A 20,915-nucleotide genomic window follows, 5' to 3' on the forward strand; every position below is an offset into this window, starting at 1 on the left:
ATAGCAAACAATGGGGCTGCGTTAGGAGCTGAACGCGGCTTTTTTGCAGGTGTTAGGTTTTTTTTCAGCTCAAACAGCTCCATTGTTTCCTATGGGGGAATCGTGCACAAGCACGTTTTTGAGGCTGGCCGCGTCCGTAAGCAACTCTGGTATCGAGAGTCGAAGCTGCGTTAAAAATGCTCTACGCTCCTTTTTTGGAGCCTAACGCAGCCATTCTGTGGACTCTCAATACCAGAGTTATTTTTATGGTGCGGCCAGAAAAAAGCCGGCGTTAGTTTTTCGGGTCATTACTGACAAAACTCCAAATCTAGCCGTTAGAGACCTGGAGCCATTGGCTAAAGAAGAGAGGTTAATGGTTACAGGAAGCAATTGATTTCAGTTATTTTTTCCAAGAGGTGTGTTACTGAATATTAAACTGAGGGTGCCAATAATTTTGTCCAGAGTTTTGTGTGGAATGTGTCTGATTTGGCTTTTTTTCTCTTGTGTCATACCAATACAAACAAAAGAAATAAACATGAGAATGCCTTAACAATTGCAAAAAAATTTCGGGGCGAAGTGGTGCACTATCTGACAGGGGTGCCAATATTTTTGGCCATGACTGTGTATATATATATATATATATATATATATATATATATATATATATATATATATATATATATATATATATATATATATACTGTATATATATATGTGTGTGTGTGTGTGTGTGTGTGTGCACTGGAGCCCTTTGCAGTTAAGTAAAGCATATGTTCTATATACAGTATATATATTGTATATATACATATACTGTATGTGTATATAAGTGTATATACATATATATATATATATATATATATATATATATATATATATATATATATATAATATTATTCCTAAAATACATAAAGATTTGAAAAATCCAGCTGGCTGCCCCATCATCTCTGGCATTGGTGGTTTATCTGAACACATAGGCCTAGATTTGGAGTTTGGCGGTAGCCGTGAAAACCAGCGTTAGAGGCTCCTAACGCTTGTTTTAGGCTACCGCCGGTATTTGGAGTTAGTCAAAAAAGGGTCTAACGCTCACTTTTCAGCCGCGACTTTTCCATACCGCAGATCCCCTTACGTCAATTGCGTATCCTATCTTTTCAATGGGATCTTTCTAACTCCGGTATTTAGAGTCGTGTCTGAAGTGAGCGTTAGAAATCTAACGACAAAACTCCAGCCGCGGAAAAAAGTCAGTAGTTAAGAGCTTTCTGGGCTAACGCCGGTTTATAAAGCTCTTTAACCCCTAATCTGCCGACCGCTACCTACGTTATACTTATGTACCCCTAGTCTGCTGCCCCTAACACCGCCGACCCCTATATTATATTTATTAACCCCTAACCTGTCCCCCACAACGTCGCAGCCAGCTACCTACAATAATTAACCCCTAATCTGCCGACCGCAAAGAGCCGCCACCTATATTATAGCTATGTACCCCTAATCTGCTGCCCCTAACACCGCCGACCCCTATATTATATTTATTAACCCCTAATCTGCCCCCCTCAACGTCGCCTCCACCTGCCTACACTTATTAACCCCTAATCTGCCGAGCAGACTGCACCGCTACTATAATAAAGTTATTAACCCCTAATCCGCCTCACTAACCCTAAATAGTATTAACCTCTAATCTGCCCTCCCTAACATCGCCGACACCTAACTTCAATTATCAACCCCTAATCTGCCAACTGGAGCTCACCGCTATTCTAATAAATGTATTAACCCCTAAAGCTAAGTCTAACCCTAACACTAACACCCCCCTAAGTTAAATATAAAATAATCTAACGAAATTAATTAACTCTTATTAAATAAATTATTCCTATTTAAAGCTAAATACTTACCTGTAAAATAAATCCTAATATAGCTACAATATAAATTATAATGATATTATAGCTATTTTAGGATTAATATTTATTTTAACCAGGTATAATAGCTATTAAATAGTTAAGAACTATTTAATAGCTAAAATAGTTAAAATAATTACAAATTTACCTGTAAAATAAATCCTAACCTAAGTTACAATTAAACCTAATACTACACTATCAATAAATTAATTAAATAAAATACCTATAATTATCTACAATTAAACCTAACACTACACTATCAATAAATAAATTAAATACAATTCCTACAAATAAATACAATGAAATAAACTAACTAAAGTACAAAAAATAAAAAATAACTAAGTTACAAAAAATAAAAAAATATTTACAAACATTAGAAATATATTACAACAATTTTAAACTAATTACACCTACTCTAAGCCCCCTAATAAAATAACAAAGCCCCCCAAAATAAAAAAATGCCCTACCCTATTCTAAATTACTAAAGTTCAAAGCTCTTTTACCTTACCAGCCCTGAACAGGGCCCTTTGCGGGGCATGCCCCAAGAAGTTCAGCACTTTTGCCTGTAAAAAAAAAACATACAATACCCCCCCAACATTACAACCCACCACCCACATACCCCTAATCTAACCCAAACCCCCCTTAAATAAACCTAACACTAAGCCCCTGAAGATCTCCCTACCTTGAGTCGTCTTCACCCAGCCGAGCCAAATTCTTCATCCAAGCAGAGCAAGAAGAGGTCCTCCATCCGGTAGAAGTCTTCATCCAAGCGGGGCAGAAGAGGTCTTCCATCCGATTGAAGTCTTCATCCAAGAGGCATCTTCTATCGTCATCCATCCGGAGTGGAGCGGCAGCATCCTGAAGACCTCCGACGTGGAACATCCATCCTGGCCGACGATTGAACAATGAATGACGATTCCTTTAAATGACGTCATCCAAGATGGCGTGCCTCGAATTCCGATTGGCTGATAGGATTCTATCAGCCAATCGGAATTAAGGTAGGAATATTCTGATTGGCTGATGGAATCAGCCAATCAGAATCAAGTTCAATCCGATTGGCTGATCCAATCAGCCAATAGAATGCGAGCTCAATCTGATTAGGGGTTAATACTATTTATTATAGGGTTAGTGAGGCGGATTAGGGGTTAATAACTTTATTATAATAGCGGTGCGGTCCGCTCGGCAGATTAGGGGTTAATAAGTGTAGGCAGGTGGAGGCGACGTTGTGGGGGGCAGATTAGGGGTTAATAAATATAATATAGGGGTCGGCGGTGTTAGGGACAGCAGATTAGGGGTACATAGGGATAATGTAAGTAGCGACGGTTTACGGAGCGGCAGATTAGGGGTTAATAATAATATGCAGGGGTCAGCGATAGCGGGAGCGGCAGAATAGGGGTTAATAAGTGTATGGTTAGGGGTGTTTAGACTCGGGGTACATGTTAGAGTGTTAGGTGCAGACGTAGGAAGTGTTTCCCCATAGCAAACAATGGGGCTGCGGTAGGAGCTGAACGCGGCTTTTTTGCAGGTGTTAGGTTTTTTTTCAGCTCAAATAGCCCCATTGTTTCCTATGGGGGAATCCTGCACGAGCACGTTTTTGAGGCTGGCCGCGTCCGTAAGCAACTCTGGTATCGAGAGTTGAAGTTGCGTTAAATATGCTCTACGCTCCTTTTTTGGAGCCTAACGCAGCCATTCTGTGGACTCTCAATACCAGAGTTATTTTAAAGGTGCGGCCAGAAAAAACCCAGCGTTAGATACGCGGGTCGTTACCGACAAAACACTAAATCTAGCCGATAGGAAATTATGTTGATCATGCTCTCCGACCATTTTTATCCACATTGCCATCCTTTGTCTTGGACACAACGGATGTGTTAAGGAAAGTGAATGACATGACAATTGAGAAAGGTTTTTTTCTAGTCACACTTGATGAGGAGAGTTTGTACTCTTCCATCCCCCATGAAATTGGGATTAAAGCCTGTGAAGAGTTTCTCTCTAGTAGAGGGACTACATTTCAAAAACACACTGACCTAGTGGTTGCCCTGCTCAGATTCATTTTCAACAATAATGTTTTTATGTTCAATAATAAAATATACAAGTAACTAAGAGGGACTGCAATGGGGGCGACATGTGCCCCAACATATACTTGCCTCCATCTAGGAAAATGGGAAATGGAGGTGGTATACCAAAACCCTTTCTTCCTGAAGCATGTGAACTTCTGGTTAAGGTATGTGGACGATATTTTGCTAATTTGGGAAGGAGATCAAGATACCTGGCATACCTTTGTCAATGCACTTAATAGTAATGATTCAAATGTTCATTTAACTATGCAGTGCAGTGAGTCAGAAATTGACTTTCTTGATATAAAAATTAAGAATGAAAATGGCACACTAGTCACAGAGAATTGAAGGAAGAAAACTACTACCAATAGCTTACTTTGGCTATCTGTCATCATTAGTGATGTCGCGAATAGTTTGCCGGTGAATAGTTCCCGGCGAGCATAGCATGTTCACGTTCGCCGTGGTGGGCGAACATATGCGATGTTCGATCCGCCCCCTATTCTTCATCATTGAGTAAACTTTGACCCTTTACCTCACAGTCAGAAGACACATTACAGCCAATCAGCGGCAGACACTCCCTCCCAGACCCTCCCACCTCCTGGACAGCATCCATTTTAGATTCATTTGGATGCTGCATTCTTAGTGAGAGGAGGGACAGTGTAGCTGCTGCAGATTTAATAGGGAAATTGATAGCTAGACTAGTATAATCAGTGTCCACTACAGTCCTGAAGGACTCATCTGATCTCTGCTGTAAGGTGAGCACCCCAAAAAGCCCTTTTTAGGGCTAGAACATCATTTTTTATTTTATTTTTATTATTTTTCCTGTGTAATCTAATTGCAGTTGCCTGCCTGCCAAGCCACTTGCCCAGTGCCACCACTCATATCTGGTGTAACAGTAGTGTAAATTATAAAAACAACAACTTTTTTGACTGTGAAACATCAGTCTGCTTGTGTAATCTAATTGCAGTTGCCTGCCTGCCAGCGTGTGTGCCAGGCCCACTTGCCCAGTGCCACCACTCATATCTGGTGTAACAATAGTGTAAATTTAAAAAAAAAAAAAAACTTTTTTGACTGTGAAACATCAGTTTGCTAGTTTAATCTAATTGCAGTTGCCTGTCTGCCAGCTTGTGTGCCAGTCCCACTTGCCCAGTGCCACCACTCATATCTGGTGTAACAGTAGTGTAAATTTAAAAAAAAAACTTTTTTGACTGTGAAACATCAGTCTGCTAGTGTAATCTAATTGCAGTTGCCTGCCTGCCAGTGTGTGTGCCAGTCCCACTTGCCCAGTGCCACCACTCATATCTGGTGTAACAGTAGTGTAAATTTAAAAAAAAAAAAAACTTTTTTGACTGTGAAACATCACATTTAATAGGGAAATTGATAGCTAGGCTAGTGTATTCAGTGTCCACTACAGTCCTGAAGGACACATCTGATCTCTGCTGTAAGGACAGCACCCCAAAAAGCCCTTTTTAGGGCTAGAACATCATTTTTTATTTTTTTTATTTTTTTGTCCTGTGTAATCTAATTGCAGTTGCCTGCCTGCCAAGCCACTTGCCCAGTGCCACCACTCATATCTGGTGTAACAGTAGTGTAAATTTAAAAAAACAAAAAAACTTTTTTGACTGTGAAACATCAGTCTGCTAGTGTAATCTAATTGCAATTGCCACCACTCATATCTGGTGTAACAGTAGTGTAAATTTAAAAAAAAAAAAAACTTTTTTGACTGTGAAACATCAGTCTGCTAGTGTAATCTAATTGCAGTTGCCTGCCTGCCAGTGTGTGTGCCAGACCCACTTGCCCAGTGCCACCACTCATATCTGGTGTAACAGTAGTGTAAATTTAAAAAAAAAAACCATAATTTATGCTTACCTGATAAATTTATTTCTCTTGTGGTGTATCCAGTCCACGGATCATCCATTACTTGTGGGATATTCTCCTTCCCAACAGGAAGTTGCAAGAGGATCACCCACAGCAGAGCTGCTATATAGCTCTTCCCCTAACTGCCATATCCAGTCATTCGACTGAAAACAAGCAGAGAAAGGAGAAACCATAGGGTGCAGTGGTGACTGTAGTTTAAAATTAAAAAATACCTGCCTTAAAATGACAGGGAGGGCCGTGGACTGGATACACCACAAGAGAAATAAATTTATCAGGTAAGCATAAATTATGTTTTCTCTTGTAAGGTGTATCCAATCCACGGATTATCCATTACTTGTGGGATACCAATACCAAAGCTAAAGTACACGGATGAAGGGAGGGACAAGGCAGGTACTTAAACGGAAAGTACCACTGCCTGTAAAACCTTCTCCCAAAAATAGCCTCCGAAGAAGCAAAAGTATCAAATTTGTAGAATTTTGAAAAAGTATGAAGCGAAGACCAAGTCGCCGCCTTGCAAATCTGTTCAACAGAAGCCTAATTTTTAAAGGCCCATGTGGAAGCCACAGCTCTAGTAGAATGAGCTGTAATCCTTTCCAGAGGCTGCTGGCCAGCAGTCTCATAGGCTAAGCGGATTATGCTTCTTAGCCAAAAAGAAAGAGAGGTTGCCGAAGCCTTTTGACCTCTCCTCTGTCCAGAGTAGACAACAAACAAAGCAGATGTTTGACGAAAATCTTTAGTAGTTTGTAAGTAAAACTTTAAAGCATGAACCACGTCAAGATTGTGTAATCTTGATTGATATTCTTATTAGATACCACCTTAGGTAAAAACCCAGGTTTGGTACGCAGAACTACCTTATCTGCATGGAAGATCAGATAAGGAGAATCACATTGTAAGGCAGAGAACTTGGAAACTCTACGAGCCGAGGAAATATCTACCAAAAAAAGAACTTTCCAAGATAAAAGTTTGATATCTATGGAATGAAGAGGTTCAAACGGAACCCCCTGAAGAACTTTAAGAACCAAATTTAAGCTCCAAGGTGGAGCAACAGGTTTAAACACAGGCTTGATTCTAACGAAAGCCTGACAAAATGCCTGAATGTCTGGGACATCCGCCAGATGCTTGTGCAAAAGAATAGATAGTGCAGAAATCTGTCCCTTTAAGGAACTAGCTGACAATCCTTTCTCCAATCCTTCTTGGAGAAAAGATAATATCCTGGGAATCCTGACCTTACTCCATGAGTAGCCCTTGGATTCACACCAATAAAGATATTTACGCCATATCTTATGATAGATTTTCCTGGTAACAGGCTTTCGTGCCTGAATTAAGGTATCAATGACTGACTCAGAGAAACCACGCTCTGATAAAATCAAGCGTTCAATCTCCAGGCAGTCAGCCTCAGAAAAATTAGATTTGGATGGTTGAAAGGACCTTGAAGTAGAAGGTACTGTCTCAGCGGCAGAGTCCATGGTGGAAAGGATGACATGTCAACCAGATCTGCATACCAAGTCCTGCATGGCCACGCAGGCGCTATCAAGATCACCGATGCTCTCTCCTGCTTGATTTTGGCAATCAGACGAGGGAGCAGAGGAAACGGTGGAAACACATAAGCCAGGTTGAAGGACCAAGGCACTGCTAGAGCATCTATAAGCATTGCCTTGGGGTCCCTGGACCTGGATCCGTAACAAGGAAGCTTGGCGTTCTGGCGAGACGCCATGAGATCCAGTTCTGGTTTGCCCCAACGTTGAACCAATTGTGCAAACACCTCCAGATGGAGTTCCCACTCCCCCGGATGAAAAGTCTGTCGACTTAGAAAATCCGCCTCCCAGTTCTCTACACCTGGGATATGGATAGCTGATAGGTGGCAAGAGTGAATCTCCGCCCAGCGAATTATCTTTGAGACTTCTAACATCGCTAGGGAACACCTTGTTCCCCCTTGATGGTTGATGTAAGCCACATCAAGGGGAAGCCTTGAAGTCTAGAAGATATCCCTGGGATATAATTTCCAACACCCAGGGATCCTGGACATCTCTTGCCCACGCCTGGGCGAAGAGCGAAAGTCTGCCCCCTACTAGATCCGTTACCGGATAGGGGGCCGTTCCTTCATGATGTCTTAGAGGCAGCAGCAGGCTTTTTGGCCTGCTTACCCTTGTTCCAGGTCTGGTTAGGTCTCCAGACCATCTTGGACTGAGCAAAAGTTCCCTCTTGTTTTGCATTAGAGGAAGTTGATGCCGCACCTCCAGTGATATCAGCAATATTCTCCTTCAAACCAGGCCCGAATAGGGTCTGCCCCTTGAAGGGAATGTTAAGCAGCTTAGACTTTGAAGTAACGTCAGCTGACCATGATTTAAGCCATAGCGATCTGCGCACCTGGATAGCAAAACCAGAATTCTTAGCCGTTAGTTTAGTCAAATGAACAATGGCATCAGAAACAAAAGAATTGGCTAGCTTAAGTGCTCTAAGCTTGTCAAGTATGTCATCCAATGGAGTCACTACCTGTAAAGCCTTTTCCAGAGACTCAAACCAGAACACCACAGCAGCAGTGCCAGGAGCAATGCATGCATGGGGCTGTAGGATAAAACCTTGTTGAATAAACATTTTCTTAAGGTAACCCTCTAACTTTTTATCCATTGGATCTAAGAAAGCACAACTGTCCTCGACAGGGATAGTGGTACGCTTTGCTAGAGTAGAAACTGCTCCCTCCACCTTAGGAACTGTCTGCCATAAGTCCCGTGTGGTGGCGTCTATTGGAAACATTTTTCTGAAAATAGGGGGGGGAGAGAACGGCACACCTGGTATATCCCATTCCTTAGTAATAATTTCTGTAAAACTTTTAGGTATTGGAAAAACATCAGTGCACACCGGCACTTCATAGTATTTATACAGTCTTCACAATTTCTCTGGCACTGCAATTGTATCACAGTCATTCAGAGCAGCTAAAACCTCCCTGAGTAACACGCGGAGGTGTTCAAGCTTAAATTTAAATGTAGAGAAATCAGAATCAGGTTGCATCCTCTTCCCTGAGTCAGAAACATCACCCACAGAAAGAAGCTCTCCTTCTCCAGCTTCTGCATATTGTGAGGCAGTATCAGCCATAGCTCTTAAAGCGTCAGTATGTTCTGTATTTCGTCTAACTCCAGAGCTATCTCGCTTTCCTCTAAATTCAGGTAGTCTGGCTAATACCGCTGACAGTGTATTATCCATGACTGCCGCCATGTCTTGTAAAGTAAACGCTATGGGCGCCCTAGATGTACTTGGCGCCATTTGAGCGTGAGTCCCTTGAGCGGGAGTCAAAGGATATGACACGTGGGGAGAGTTAGTCGGCATAACTTCCCCCTCGTCAGATTCCTCTGGTGCTAAATTTTTTAAAGACAGAATATGATCTTTATTGCTTAAAGTGAAATCAGTACATTTGGTACACATTCTAAGAGGGGGTTCCACAATGGCTTTTAAACATAATGAACAAGGAGTTTCCTCTATGTCAGACATGTTTATACAGACTAGCAATGAGACTAGCAAGCTTGGAAAACACTTTAAATCAAGTTAACAAGCAAATATAAGAAACGGTACTGTGCCTTTAAGAGAAACAAATTTTCTCAGAATTTGAAAAACAGTGAAAAAAGGCAGTAAATCAAACGAAATTTTTACAGTGTGTATAATAAGCTAACAGAGCATTGCACCCACTTGCAAATGGACGATTAACCCCTTAGTTAAAAAAACGGATCAAAAAAACGATATAAACATTTTTTAACAGTCACACCAAACTGCCACAGCCTTGCTGTGGGCCTACCTTCCCCAACGAATGATTTTGAAAAGCCTAAGAGCCCTTTAGAGATGTCTTATAGCATTCAGGAGACTCCTGGAGGAAGCTGGATGTCAGTCTGTAAAAGTTACTGCGCAAAAAAGCGCTAAATTAGGCCCCTCCCACTCATAGTAACACAGTGGAAAGCCTCAGGAAACTGTTCTGTTTCTAGGCAAATTTAAGCCAGCCATGTGGAAAAAACTAGGCCCCAATAAAGTTTTATCACCAAAGTATATATAAAAACGTTTAAACATGCCAGCAAACGTTTTATATTGTAAATATAAAAGAGTATTACCTCAGAAAGTAAGCATGATACCATTTGCTATTAAATCACTGTATTCAGGCTTACCTTACATAAATTTGGTATCAGCAGCATTTTCTAGCATTCACATCTTCTAGAAAAAATCTTAACTGCACATACCTCATAGCAGGATAACCTGCACGCCATTCCCCCGCTGAAGTTACCTCTCTCTTCAGTCATGTGTGAGAACAGCAATGGATCTTAGTTACAACCTGCTAAGATCATAGAAATCACAGGCAGATTCTTCTATTTTTCTGCCTGGGACAAAATAGTACAACTCCGGTACCATTTAAAAATAACAAACTTTTGAATGAAGCAAGATAACAGCTACATTTCACCACTTTCCTCTTACTACCTCCATGCTTGTTGAGAGTTGCAAGAGAATGACTGGATATGGCAGTTAGGGGAGGAGCTATATAGCAGCTCTGCTGTGGGTGATCCTCTTGCAACTTCCTGTTGGGAAGGAGAATATCCCACAAGTAATGGATGATCCGCGGACTGGATACACCTTACAAGAGAAACAACCTTTTTTGACCGTGAAACATCAGTCTGCTTGTGTAATCTAATTGCAGTTGCCTGCCTGCCTGCCAGCGTGTGTGCCAGGCCCACTTGCCCAGTGCCACCACTCATATCTGGTGTAACAGTAGTGTAAATTTAAAAAAAAAAAAACTTTTTGACTGTGAAACATCAGTCTGCTAGTGTAATCTAATTGCAGTTGCCTGCCTGCCAGCATGTGTGCCAGGCCCACTTGCCCAGTGCCACTACTCATATCTGGTGTAACAGTAGTGTAAATTTAAAAAAAAAACACTTTTTTGACTGTGAAACATCAGTCTGCTTGTGTAATCTAATTGCAGTTGCCTGCCTGCCAGCGTGTGTGCCAGGCTCACAGCGTATACTGTGCCCACTTGCCCAGTGCCACCACTCATATCTGGTGTAACAGTAGTGTAAATTTAAAAACAAAAAACTTTTTGGACTGTGAAACATCAGTCTGCTTTTTTGTGTCAGGCTCACAGCGTATACTGTGCCCAATTGCCCAGTGCCACCATTCATATCTTGTTTAATGGTAGTATAAGTGCACATTTAAAAACAAAAAAAACTTTTTGGACTGTGAAACATCAGTCTACTTCTTTTGTGTCAGGCTCACAGCCCAGTACCACCACTCATATCTTGTTTAATAGTAGTGTAAGTGTACATTTAAAAAAATAAAAACTTTTTGGACTGTGAAACATCAGTCTGCTTTTTTGTGTCAGGCTCACAGCGTATGCTGTGCCCACTTGCCCAGTGCCACCACTCATATCTTGTTTAATAGTAGTGTAAGTGTACATTTAAAAAAATAAAAACTTTTTGGACTGTGAAACATCAGTCTGCTTTTTTGTGTCAGGCTCACAGCGTATACTGTACCCACTTGACCAGTGCCACCACTCATATCTTGTTTAATAGTAGTGTAAGTGTACATTTAAAAACAAAAAAAACTTTTTGGACTGTGAAAAAGCAGTATGCTTTTTTGTGTCAGGCTCACAGCGTATACTGTGCCCACTTGCCCAGTGCCACCACTCATAGCTTGTTTAATAGTAGTGTAAGTGTACATTTAAAAAAAGAAAACTTTTTGGACTATGAAACATCAGTCTGCTTTTTTGTGTCAGAATCACAGTGTATACTGTGCCCACTTGCCCAGTGACACCACTCATATCTTGTTTAATAGTTGTGTAAGTGTACATTTAAAAAAATAAAAACTTTTTGGACTGTGAAACATCAGTCTTCTATTTTGTGTCAGGCTCACAGCGTGTACTGTGCCCACTTGCCCAGTGCCACCACTCATATCTTGTTTAATAGTAGTGTAAGTGTACATTTAAAAACAAAAAAAAACTTTTTGGACTGTGAAACATCAGTCTACTATTTTATTACAGGCTCACAGCTTATACTGTGCCCACTTGCCCAGTGCCACCACTCATATCTTGTTTAATAGTAGTGTAAGTGTACATTTAAAAACAAAAAAAAATTTTTTTGGAGTGTGAAACATCAGTCTGCTTTTTTGTGTCAGGCTCACAGCTTATACTGGGCCCACTTGCCCAGTGCCACCACTCATATCTTGTTTAATAGTAGTGTAAGTGTACATTTAAAAAAATAAAAACTTTTTGGACTGTGAAACATCAGTCTGCTTTTTTGTGTCAGGCTCACAGCATATACTGTGCCCACTTGCCCAGTGCCACCACTCATATCTTGTTTAATAGTAGTGTAAGTGTACATTTAAAAAAATAAAAACTTTTTGGACTGTGAAACATCAGTCTGCTTTTTTGTGTCAGGCTCACAGCGTATACTGTACCCACTTGCCCAGTGCCACCACTCATATCTTGTTAAATAGTAGTGTAAGTGTACATTTAAAAACAAAAAAAAGTTTTTGAAGTGTGAAACATCAGTCTGCTTTTTTGTGTCAGGCTCACAGCTTATATGGGGCCCACTTCCCTAGTGCCACCACTCATATTTTGTTTAATAGTAGTGTAAGTGTACATTTGAAAAAAAGAAAACTTTTTGGACTGTGAAACATCAGTCTGCTTTTTTGTGTCAGGCTCACAGCTTATACTGGGCCCACTTGCCCAGTGCCACCACTCATATTTTGTTTAATAGTAGTGTAAGTGTACATTTAAAAAAAGAAAACTTTTTGGACTGTGAAACATCAGTCTGCTTTTTTGTGTCAGACTCACAGTGTATACTGTGCCCACTTGCCCAGTGCCACCACTCATATCTTGTTTAATAGTAGTGTAAGTGTACATTTAAAAAAATAAAAACTTTTTGGACTGTGAAACATCAGTCTGCTATTTTGTGTCAGGCTCACAGCGTATACTGTGCCCACTTGCCCAGTGCCACCACTCATATCTTGTTTAATAGTAGTGTAAGTGTACATTTAAAAAAAAAAAAAACTTTTTGGACTGTGAAACATCAGTCTGCTTTTTTGTGTCAGACTCACAGTGTATACTGTGCCCACTTGCCCAGTGCCACCACTCATATCTTGTTTAATAGTAGTGTAAGTGTACATTTAAAAAAATTAAAACTTTTTGGACTGTGAAACATCAGTCTGCTATTTTGTGTCAGGCTCACAGCGTATACTGTGCCCACTTGCCCAGTGCCACCACTCATATCTTGTTTAATAATAGTGTAAGTGTACATTTAAAAACAAAAAAAAACTTTTTGGACTGTGAAACATCAGTCTGCTTTTTTGTGTCAGGCTCACAGCTTATACTGGGCCCACTTGCCCAGTGCCACCACTCATATCTTGTTTAATAGTAGTATAAGTGTACATTTAAAAACAAAAAAAACTTTTTGGACTGTGAAACATCAGTCTGCTATTTTGTTTCAGGCTCACAGCTTATACTGGGCCCACTTGCCCAGTGCCACCACTCATATCTTGTTTAATAGTAGTGTAAGTGTACATTTAAAAACAAAAAAAACTTTTTGGAGTGTGAAACATCAGTCTGCTTTCTTGTGTCAGGCTCACAGCTTATACTGGGCCCACTTGCCCTGTGCCACCACTCATATCTTGTTTAATAGTAGTGTAAGTGTAAATTTAAAAACAAAAAAAACTTTTTGGACTGTGAAACATCAGTCTGCTTTTTTGTTTCAGGCTCACAGCTTATACTGGGCCCACTTGCCCAGTGCCACCACTCATATCTTGTTTAATAGTAGTGTAAGTGTACATTTAAAAACAAAAACAAAATTTTGGACTGTGAAACATCAGTCTGTTTTTTTGTGTCAGGCTCACAACTTATACTGGGCCCACTTGCCCTGTGCCACCACTCATATCTTGTTTAATAGTAGTGTAAGTGTACATTTAAAAAAATAAAAACTTTTTGGACTTTGAAACATCAGTCTGCTTTTTTGTGTCAGGCTCACAGCGTATACTTTGCCCACTTGCCCAGTGCCACCACTCATATCTTGTTTAATAGTAGTGTAAGTGTACATTTAAAAAAATAAAAACTTTTTGGACTGTGAAACATCAGTCTGCTTTTTTGTGTCAGGCTCACAGCGTATACTGTGCCCACTTGCCCTGTGCCACCACTCATATCTTGTTTAATAGTAGTGTAAGTGTACATTTAAAAAAATAAAAACTTTTTGGACTGTGAAACATCAGTCTGCTTTTTTGTGTCAGGCTCACAGCGTATACTGTGCCCACTTGCCCTGTGCCACCACTCATATCTTGTTTAATAGTAGTGTAAGTGTACATTTAAAAACAAAAACTGGGGGGCGGAGCCAACAGCCAAGCAGAGCAGACGTGTTTCCAGAGAGCTCCTGCAGAAATTTCTCTAATATAATGATAAATTAGAACTTATCTTTTCCAATTTGCCCTAAGACTAACCCTGAACCTGCAGGACTACCTTTACGTTATTATAAGATCTCTTTACTTGAATTTTTATACCAGTTTCTCCCTCTGACTGACAGTGCCAGTTAGGAAATACACAGGCCTCTGCGGCCTGCCAAAGTTTTGGTTTCAAGTATGGAGGAGGTCTCTTCAGCTATCCATGAGGCTCTGCGGGAGCTCAGTTTGCAGATATCATCCGTTTTTCAGGATCTATCGATCAGCTTAAGGATTATTATGGAGCAGCAGGAGATAACGATGCAAGCTGGGCTGAGTACTACAAAGCTCCCCATGTGCATAGAACAACCCCTTCTACGGGTGGAACAGATAGTGGAGACTACGGCCAATTTTATTAGTATTGAAATACCCAGTGTTCCTGTGGGACCCACTCTACTCTACAACGGCCCTGCTCGGGATGATGCGATAAGTCCAGTGCAGCAGAAAACTGTACATCAGCCTGCGCAGAGGGAACCCCTTCTGGAAATTAGAAAGCAGGGCACATCCCGTGCGATCCAGAGCCAGAAGAAGCCCTTGACACTATACCTACGACGATGAGAGTAATTCCCACAGAGCTCTTTGGTCGCATCAGGGTTTCATGGGGATATAGCTGTGCCATCTATTCAGCCCTGCTCACATTGGGAGACCACGGAACGTCTGGTCACTTACCTCCACACAAGAGAAATTCAGCGTATGCAAGCTGGGATACCCACCCGCCCTTGATTTCAGCTGACATCAAGGTTTTAGCTGAGGATGAGTCCCTCTGTAACTACAAGCAGCAGCTACCAGACGGGATCCTAGATAATCTGATTTGCTCCCTGGATTGAAGTTGGCTTCAACTGTGTGACATACAAACTGGAGTCGGTTAGACTGTTTGTGCTCCCTATTGTTCAGGTCTCTCCCTGACAAATATGTCATTTCTGTAATGACCGGACTTCTGAAGTATATATGAGGGGACGCCACGCATCTTCTGTTCACTTTTCCTAAGCCAGATGAAAGCACTATACATGCCGTTTGTAGAGTTTTAGTTTTTTAGTGCTTCACTAGCCCCACTTTACACCAAATGGTAGTCCCTTTTACAAGCCCGCTGTTCGCTCCTGAGTATTCCTACCTGGCTATATGACTGTCTCCTGTGAGATCCATGATGTGGGCCTACTACTAAAACGCTACTCTCAGATCTTGTACCCATCTGTCCCTACAATGATGTTTATTTTTATGTTTTCATTTATAGTAGGTTCTATGTTCCTCCTCTCTTATTTTATAGCAGTCTTTATGACCATATAACACTTGCTATCCTTGTACATTTCTCTAACTATTGACAGCACATACTAATGCCAGCCTTGCATATAGTTTTATACATATTTTCTGTTGCCCACTACCTAGTTCTGATGTAAACATAAAGAGGTGGCCTATTACAGCTATAAAACATATAAACTGATTCCTGTATAACATGAAGGGCAACTGCATAGATGATTCTTATTGCTTTTACTAGTATAAGTGAAGTTCTGGCCTGCACCTCTGGTCTTTCTATTGTTGTTATTAATATCTCTCTCCCCACATGGGTATAGCCACATAAAACTTTAATGTACATCTTTTATGTACACGTGTATGCATAGGTATGGGTGTATATATGTTTATGTATATGTTATTACTATTTTTTCTTCCTTTTCTTCATGTGTGTACCTATACCTCCTTATCTAAGTGCTTTTCATGGCTCCATACTAATCTCTACATGCAGTGCACTATCAGGTCATGTCAGTTATGTAGTTGTGTTTCACTGCACATCCATTTTTATACAAAACTTAATTACACATATGGGGATACTCTCATGTTATCTACATCGATACTTGTCATATATATCCTGGAGCTCAGGCTATTACACCATGCTCTAGTATCAGTGGCCTATGATATGAGTCACAGGACTATTTATTGTATCTTTCTTATGCCACACTATTACATTAGGCTAGCTCCCAATCATTATATTCCTTATAGCCATCAAATTTATCGATTTTTATATCTGGAGAATTTTACTGTACCATGGGTTACTGTATCAAGGCTTACACTAGAGCTGATATTGATCCACAAATGTGATCCTGGTAAACCCTTTGTTTTAATTTTTATTAGATTGACCCTACCTTTCCTGCGATTCAGAACTGGAAATTTCTAAGCTTATTCAGATATATGGAACTGCTCTCCCCAAATGATACTCTTTAATCTGACTCAATTTACAGCAACCCTTATAGGTTGCTTCCATACTTCTTCCTATTATAGCTATTCATATTATATTATAAGGAACCTGAATCTATTGTACTGGAGAGATAGAGAGCTTTGACATTATATCTGATACCCTAACTCAATTCCCCCAAGGTATTAATAGAGAGTAACTTTACTAGCAGTGTTTTTGAAAACTTAGAGACCCAATATTGGTAACCGCCATCCTGATTTGCTAACTGGCTCCGCCCCCATCCCCCTAACCCCCCCTATTCCATTTTGAGCGGCTCTTGCCCGCTGCACTCCTTCCCCCCTTAAAACTATAAAACTAACTCCCCCCTGGCCCTATCAATAACTGAACAGATACTCTATGTTACTACTTCTATGGCTCAGAGAGGACCATTTCTGGCCTATTATGCATACAAATTATGCAAGACCGTGATACGTAACTATATTCTCATAGTTTAGGATTTATTCATTTTACCATGTTTTATTAAACATCATTATATTTCACCCTGTTTATACTCCAATAAACTGTGAGAGCTAATATTTCATACTATTATGTTCTGTATGGTAAGCGGTCTACAATGTAAAGCTTAATGAAAAATGAGAAAAACCTTCTCAGATAAGCAACATCTAGATAAAGATTATATTTAGATTTATGGAAAAATTATCAGTATGTTCTTTTTCACCTCACTTAACCAAGTCTACTGACAATTTTCTCTTAACTATAGTAATAACTGTTTAGTAAGGTGTCATATTACTAAAAGTGAGGTTTCATTCAAAGTTTCCAGATGTATTGTTGACTCTTGTATTGTTGTGATAAGTTTGACTCGCAGATTTGTTGTGTCTATTTGATGTTATTGTAATTTCGCAATAAAAACTTTTATAAAAAAAAAAAACTATTTGGACTGTGAAACATCAGTCTGCTCTTTTGTATCAGGCTCACAGCTTATACTGGGCCCACTTGCCCAGTGCCACCACTCATATCTTGTTTAATAGTAGTGTAAGTGTACATTTAAAAACAAAAAAAACTTTTTGGACTGTGAAACATGAGTCTGCTTTTTTGTTTCAGGCTCACAGCTTATACTGGGCCCACTTGCCCAGTGCCACCACTCATATCTTGTTTAATAGTAGTGTAAGTGTACATTTAAAAACAAAAAAAATTTGAACTGTGAAACATCAGTCTGCTTTTTTGTGTCAGGCTCACAGCTTATACTGGGCCCACTTGCCCAGTGCCACCACTCATATCTTGTTTAATAGTAGTGTAAGTGTACATTTAAAAACAAAAAAAACTTTTTGGAGTGTGAAACATCAGTCTGCTTTTTTGTTTCAGGCTCACAGCTTATACTGTGCCCACTTGCCCAGTGCCACCACTCATATCTTGTTTAATAGTAGTGTAAGTGTACATTTAAAAAAAAAAAAAAAACTTTTTGGGCTGTGAAACATCAGTCTGCTTTTTTTGTGTCAGGATCACAGTGTATACTGTGCCCACTTGCCCAGTGCCACCACTCATATCTTGTTTAATAGTAGTGTAAGTGTACATTTAAGAAAAAATGACAGGCAGAGGCAGGCCACCCCGCAGGTGCCGTCGTGGTCATGGTGCTGTGATTCCCTTTGGCCCTAGAATAATGCCCAGTGTTCAGAGGCCACCTCCCATGAACTCAAAAATTTCTGAGGAAATAGTTGACTTTTTAACACAGGACACCCAATCTTCTATAGCTTCCACTCCGAGCCTTGACGCACCATCCTCCTCCAGCTTATCTTCGGGCACCTCTCAAGTTACCACTCGCCCGCCTGCCGCCACCACCAACACTAGCACCACAGCCGCTTCACTTGATCTGTCAGTGGAGTTTTTTACACATCAGTTGGAATAAATGAGTGATGCGCAACCATCATTGACAGAGCATGTAGATATGTCTCAGTCAGGCAGCATTACAGACATGGACGTACGGTGTGATGATGATGATGATGATGATGATGTTGTACCCGCTGCTGCTTCCTTTGTTGATTTGTCAGATACAAGTGATAAAGTGACTGAAATGTTACTGAATTACCGCAAGTCGGAAAGGATGCAGCAGTTCCAAAATAAATAAAAAAGTATGCTTTACACAGCGTATAAGGGTGATTTCACAGCACAACGGGAATCTAACAGGGGAAGAGGTGAAAGTAATCCTACGACTCCCACGACCACGCCGGCAAGGACAGGATGCTTTACAGACGTGTTGTTGATGGAGGACATGCAGAGCTTTTTAACTCCTATGCATCACCACAGCCCTTCGGGGTCCACCCTCAGAGAACGACTCGACCGACAGGTAGCAGACTACCTCGCCTTAACTGCAGATCTCGACACTCTGAGGAGCGATGAACCCCTTGACTACTGGGTGTGCAGGCTTGACCTGTGACCTGAGCTATCCCAATTTGTGATAGAACTTCTGGCCTGCCCCGCTTCAAGTGTCCTGTCAGAAAGGACCTTCAGTGCAGCAGGAGGTATTGTCATTGAGAAGAGAAGTCGCCTAGGTCAAAAAAGTCTAGATTACCTCACCTTTATTAAGATGAATGAGGGATGGATCCTGAAGGGACTGACATTGGGCGATACATTTGAGTAAAAAAGGCCTGATGCGATGAGCTGCCTTGGGCTAAAAATGGTCCACACGGTGCTGTATTTTATCTTCGAATGCCGGATGACTTGGGTGACTTATCTGCCACCAACTAGGGTTCAAGCCGCAATGTTTTAGGGCACTTTCTGCCTGGGAAACAAACATCAATTTTTCTGGCCGCTGCTACAGCAGCGGCTGCAACAATTCCTAATTTTTCAGGCATGTGTACATGACTTATTTTTCTGGCCTCTGGTGCAGCACTGTGGCTTCAAAAACCAAACCAATAAAAAAGGCACATAACAGGGATTAAACTGATAGGAATAGTACTACTTAACACACCACTCCTATCTGGTGGCACATTAGATTGCACGCGCAGTGCCCCAAATTTGAAGTAGGAGGACCAACCAAGCATCTTTTTCCATCTCCTGGTTCCTAAAATCCATGCCATATACACGTCCCCTGATAGGGGATGGAACAGGAATTAAACTGATAGGAATAGTACTACTTAACACACCTTATAATAATGCAGAGAGAGGCAACGCAGAGAGAGGAGTCTGAAGAAGAGGAGTCAGAGGAGGAAGGTGGTTTTGAGGAGGTGGAAGACCAAACACAGCAGGTGTCCCGGGGGCTTGTTGTCACCTTTCGGGGACCCTTGGTGTTGTACGTGGCTGGGTGGAGGAAGAGACCTTCAATGACATCAGTGAGGACAAGGAACGGGACATGGCTAGCTTGGTATCCAACCTTGTGCAAATGGGGAGTTTGCGGTTGTTCAAATGTACTGTTTGCGGTTGTTTGCGGTGCGTTAAATGGGGAGTTTGGTCTGTCACTGTGAAGCGGGCGTAACCCTTACACTACCTGATCGATACAAAATCATACCTAATGTTTTAAAGCACGTTATTCCAAACAATTTAGGAATGTTAGGTGATTTATGCCCTTTATGGATTAAAACCAGACTCTGCAACAACTATGTCATTTTACGTGTTAGTTTTGCCATGGATCCCCCTCTGGGATGCCACAGTCCAGGTGTTAGTCCCCTTGAAACAACTTTTCCATCACAATTGTGGCCAGAAAGAGTCCATGTTGGTTTTAAAATTCGCCTGCCTATTGAAGTCAATGGTGTTTTGCCCGGTTTGCCCGTTCGCAAACTTTTGTGGAAAATTTTAAGTTTGCGACATCGCTAGCGAATTCATGAAAAGAACGAAGGTGTTCTCTGGAAATTGTGATACTGAGTTTCGAATCAAACATTTTTTTAATTGTAATTCGGAAGGAGTAGTGTATCTACTAGAATGTTCGTGCCCCAGGTTTTACGTGGGCAAAACTAAGAGGATTTTTAAAGACCGTATCAAGGAGCACAGGGATGATATCAAGGGAGAGATACAAACAAGTAGTGTAGCCAGACATTATCAAATACAACATAATAACAATCCCAGTTGCCTTAGATTCACTGGAATTGATAAAGGGTTGCTACATGGCAGAGGAGGTGATAATAACAAATGCCTCCTTCAAAAGGAGTGCAAATGGATCTACACCCTTAACACTCTCTCACCTGTAGGCTTGAACGAAAAACTAGATATGGCCAGCTATATTTGATAGTACAATTCTAGTAAATAAATTGAGAGTAAGTATCCCTTTAAGTGTTCATTGAACTTTATGTAGCTGCAAAGAGATAATTTAAGGTATTGTGTTCTCTCAATTCTACATTCTTGCTCTTGTTTATGTGCATGTATCGGACATAAGTGAATCAATTTATTTGGTACATTTTCAGATAAAACTGTTTATACATAAAATGCCTAGAGATATAAGTTTTCCCAGTTGCATCTATAAATAAAAATATGTGTAATTCCATTAAAAAATACACA

Source organism: Bombina bombina, chromosome 2 (assembly GCF_027579735.1).
Source record: "Bombina bombina isolate aBomBom1 chromosome 2, aBomBom1.pri, whole genome shotgun sequence".
Classification (NCBI taxonomy): Eukaryota; Metazoa; Chordata; class Amphibia; order Anura; family Bombinatoridae; genus Bombina; species Bombina bombina.